Below are 5,149 nucleotides of genomic sequence, written 5' to 3'. Positions count from 1 at the left end.
GCTCGTGTTTATATCAACTGAGTTTTGAGTTCTTTGTGCAGGCGTTTTATGGGTTGAGGGTTTACTAATATAAACCTGACTGATAAATTATAAGCGTCTAGAGTTTTGATTTTATGGGGGTTATGGGATTTCTAACCACAGAGGGTGAATGGCTGCGAATGGAGGAGAGTCCAGAGTAAGAGAACCACAAGAAGGGTGGTCACTGCACCGTAGGGCCAGAGAGTGGCCGACGTTAGCATGGGATGGCGTTTTTTAAAAATATTTCCCATTACTTCCTGTCTTCCAGTTTGCTCTCTCTGCTTCATGCTTGTGGTTGAAGATGAGTTCTCAGCTTCCTGCTCTCTGCCATACCAGAGACGTGAGGCCATCCACTGTGATGGAACCTCACAGAACCATTAGCCCAGACATTGGTCAGGGTGTTTATCACAGAAGCAGAAAAGCAACCAAGACTTCGAACATGTTCCTTACGTGGAAAGGATATTTTAAATTCTGTATGAAACCCTTGGAGCTGGGTGTAGCAGTGCAGATCTGTAAGCCCAGGCCTTAGGAGGCTAAGGTGTGAGGATCCTTACCAGTTCGAGGCCTGGGCTACATAGCAAGTTCTAGGTCACACAAGACTACAGAGGAGGACTCTGTCTCAATAGAGGAGGAGCAGGAAGAGGAGGAGGAGGGGGAGGAAAGGAGAGGAGGAAGAGGAAGAGGAGGAGGAAGAGATGATCCTTGGTTTTTATCTCCACCAAGTGCCGTAACCCTACTATCTAATGTACCAAGTATTGGTGTTAAGAACTCTGATAATGGACTCTTTTTCTTTTCAATTTGTATAATCAATTTCTGGTGTTGATCTTTATAGCTTAGTATTACCATGTGTTCTTTTGCAGAGTGTTCGTTTAAATATTTTGGGAGTGTGCCCACACCCTGGGTGACACTGCCACGGGCTGTCCAGGTGCTGCAGCAGGTGTCCAGTTGTCCCAGCCATGACTCAGCCGGACTCTTCTGGCCTCTCAGCGTATGCGCTGGCTCCCTGTGCGATCTCTGCTCCAGCCTCCTGCAGCTCTTGACCCCTGCACACTGAAGGAGGCAAAGCCTCTGCTAACGTCTTGACTGATGGAATTAAGGAAGACGAGAAAATCCGGAAGCGTAAATCCTTCCCAAGATGTCTGGGGATTGAGAGCTGGAAGTGAGTGGCATAGAGGCAAAACCATTGGGCAGAATTGTCGGAGGAAAGATCCCTGTTGCTCTCAGCATTGCCAATGGCATCCCCCCAACATTTGGTGGTGAGGCAGAGCCCTCACAGGGCAGAAGGCAGAACTGTCTCAAGTCTCAACTTTGTGGTAGAAGTTACAGAGTGATGGCAAGAAGATTGGTTTTGCAGGGCCACCATCCTGATGAGATCAGACAAGAAGAGGAGGCCGAGAGTGATGTTTCCTCCATCGTGGAAGCTAGCTGTCAGGCCACCAGTGATTCTGGATGGAAGGATAAGTAGACACTCAACACAGACTCCCAAGACTGGACCTCCTATGACCACCTAATGGATTTCTTCTTGGACCAAGGGATGCACGACACTTTTGAGGATAAGTCACTAGAGCTCAGCATAGTCCTAGAACATCAAGAAGTTTTGCCAAGAACCAGCAGAACTGTGAGAGGCTGAAGGCCTTAATTCTAATGGCAGTTTTGGCTAAAGGACAAAAGCTACTATGACATCAGAATGATGCTTTGAAATGGCTGCCTGGTGTGATGGGAGGAAAAAGCAAGCTTAAATTCTTGCGGCCCACCTCCACTTACTGTTCCTTTGAACTTACTTTAAGTCACACGGCCAGGGATGGGTGAAGCTGACATCTGAACCTCTCCTGATGTCAGAGCCCCCATTTTTTCCCTACTTTAAGTAACTGCTCTTGAGGTTGCAGTTTCCAGCTTTAAGAGCAAAATCTGTTTCTCTCATTAAACCAACCTGTGTGAACACTGTTGTGAGGGCCTATCGACTTAAGAACGACTCAAGCTCACCTGAGCAAACAAACTTCTAGGACTCCCCGGGAACACATTTTTATTAGATATTTTATGTATGTACATTTCAAATGTTATCCCCTTTCCTGGTCCCCCCCTCCTATCCTCCCTCTCCCTGCTTCTATGAGGATGTTCTCCCTCCCACCCAACCCCAAGTGGCACTTTTAATTCATGATTTGAACAGGGAATCTCTAGGTCCCATTCCCAACTTTTCTATACATGCTAAAACTCCCAACTGGAGACTGATAACAGAGAGACATTGTGCCACAGAGGAGAAAGCTGGAACTCCAACACTGAGATGAGCCTTCTCACCCCTCCTAGATTCTAGAAGCTGCCAGGAGTCCTTGTTGTTCTTGGCATGTAGCCTTGTCCCACCAATCCCTCATCTTCACAGGTGTTCTCCCTGTGTGTCTGTGTCTTCCCCTGGCCATCTTCTTCTAAGGACACTGGTCATACTGGGTCATGATGTTCCAGAATGGCCTCTTCTGAACTGATCACAGCTGCTCATTTCCCTTAAGAGTCACATTCTTGAGTACTGGGCATGGAATTTCCAGTGCATCTTTTAGGGGATATAAGGGACCCCATTATACTTTCTTCCCACATTAGCAGGCAATCTTTTTGCCCTTTTGCTCTATAGAAAGAATGGGAGAGCAGAAAGCCCTTGTCACATCTGTGTTTCCTAGAAGCCTTAGGACAACTGGATATGGACATAATGCTGTGGTCTAAAGCAGGAGCAAGAGGAGGCTTCCTTGAAGGTGGAGGTAGCAGGGTTCCAAAGTACAGCAGCTGCTCTGCACATGACTGTTCATGACTCTGTCCTCTGCTCCCTCAGATCTCTGTTTCCTGAGCAGCCAGGAAGCCATGAGTACCACTGAGTTTGGAGGGCCACTGATCCACAAGGGAGACTATTATTACTTATATCCTACTATCTCTGTCCTTGGATATAGTGTATGTGATTTAGAAGTTAAGAGGAAGGCAAGGACACTGGAGGAGTCAGCATACCAGCAGATGGCCATGGATCTGCCTCATGCAAATTAGGGGAAGAATCTCCCACGGGCCCTCAGCATCTTCCACTAGGCCACAGCGATGACTAGACAACAGGAGGTATCTAGCAATTCAACACTGTGAGGGTCATAAGCCAGGACAGCACCAGCTTCCTGGTCTGTTGAGTGGAGTGACAGTGTTATCATGCAGTGTTGTTCAAGACTGAGAGGTAGGTCTGTCTGTACCTCAGTTGGCAAAGTGCTTCCTAATATGCACAGTACTACATAAAATCGGGCCTGTTAGCACCAATCCTCAGGAAAATCAGTTCAATGTTGTGTGTATCTTTTGCTATCCCGCCTAAGCTCCTAAGCTTCGGAATTGGACCACGAGCTACCAACCCCAGCCCAGAGAGTACTGGATCTACAGATGAAAAAACACACCTTGCCTTATTGGCTCAATTGCTAGGTGCCTCCAATCTACTTCCTTCCCTGGTAGTGGCCTGCTAGAGTGCCCTTCCCAGTGCTCCCAGCTCAGCACCCTAAATCCACACTCAACTTCAATTGCTCAGCCACCTTCGGTCCCAGCTCAGCACCCCAATCTCCCGCCTGTAGAAGCAGCCTGTGGCTGCTCAGCCCAAGATCTCATGTGGCTGGTCGGCTTTCTCCCTCTGAAGCATGGAGAAGAAAACTTTCCCCTCTCTCCTGCATTTGCCAACTTCCCTGCTGGAACCCAGGAGTCCTGCGTATTCTATCCGCCCAGCAATTGGCCCATGGCATCTTTACTGATAGAACAAGAACAGGGGAACAGGACCTTAGCATCAGAACCACCCCTACAGTTCACGACCATCTTTGGCTTTGCAGTGAATTGAGGTTATTCATGAGATGGAGGGGATTTGGTTTTGCTTTGCTTTAATGCATGTGAAAATAATCTGCAAAACAGCTATAAAACAGCTGTTCTTGGCTATAGATGCCCAGTGAGATGTACTAGGACACTCCCTGGAAACCCTCAGGCCACTACCAGGGAAGCAAGTAGGCCATGTAGCTCCTAACTTCTCCCTCAGCTCCCCCAAATGTAACCCCTAAGTCTTACCCCCTAAGTGACCTGTAGCGGGTTACCTGCTACAACTTCCCCCTCCTTTTTTCCCTCTTCCTCCTCCTCCTCCTCCTCCTCCTCCTCCTCCTTCTCCTCCTCTTCTTCCTCCTCCTATCTCTGCCTACACCTCCAGTGGATCATGCAGATAAGTCTTCTCCAACCTTCATCCTGTGATCCCAGCTCTCAACTCCAGCAGACATTCCCTAGGAACCAATCGGTCAAGTCTGTCAGAGAAGCAAGTAGGCCAGTGAAGCATTTACTGTGGCTTCTGGTCTTTGCTCTCCCTCCTCTCCTCCAAAGCCAATCCCCAGTTTCAGCTCCACCTCTGCAGTAGACAACCTGTTGTGTCCTCTTCTTGCTCTCTTCCCCTGTCCTCAGGGGATCCTGATGGAACACCTTGCTTTCCTCCCTCCCATGGACCCCCTCAGTCCCCGACCACTGCCTTGGCCCTTCTTAGGGTCAGCTCCCAATACCTAGAAAAACACTTGACACTGAAACACTTGTATACACACACACACACACACTGAGACAGACACATGCACACACACACACTGAGACAGACACTGAGACAGACAGACACATGCACACACACACACACACACACACACACACACACACCCCACTACCACCATCACCACCACCACCAGTAGCTCAATAACAACAAAATAACAAGAATCAACAAACACTGTTCACTTTTTAAAAAGATTTATTATTTATTTCATGTATGTGAGTATACTGTCACTGGCTTTGGACAGACCAGAAAGAAGGTATCAGATCCCACTTCAGATGTTTGTGAGCCATCATGTGTTGCTGGGAATTGCACTCAGGACCTCTGCATGACTAAGTCATCTCTCCAGCCGAATACTGCTCACTTTTATCTTTTAACATCAATAGTCTCAAGTTCCCAACAAGAAGACATGAATGTAAAACAAACAAACAAAGCAACAATAACAACAACAACTCACGATCCATCTTTCTGGTGAATCCAGTAAATACACATTGATATCATGGACAGAAATAACCTCAAGGTAAAAAAGATGGGAAAAGGATACTCCAAGCACACCTAAGAAGC

General features: G+C 47.6%; 1 pseudogene; it reads left to right on the top strand.

Moving 5' to 3' along the window:
* The first annotated feature begins 1,058 nt into the window (after positions 1-1,058).
* Positions 1,059-1,735, top strand: LOC147994674 (complement component 1 Q subcomponent-binding protein, mitochondrial pseudogene; annotated as a pseudogene).
* Positions 1,736-5,149: the final 3,414 nt, after the last annotated feature.

The sequence above is a fragment of the Rattus norvegicus genome, chromosome 4 (assembly GCF_021556685.1).
Source record: "Rattus norvegicus strain SHRSP/BbbUtx chromosome 4, alternate assembly SHRSP_T2T, whole genome shotgun sequence".
NCBI lineage: Eukaryota > Metazoa > Chordata > Mammalia > Rodentia > Muridae > Rattus > Rattus norvegicus.
The sequence above is the reverse complement of the archived record's forward strand: the minus strand, read 5'-3'. Positions and strand labels throughout refer to the sequence as shown.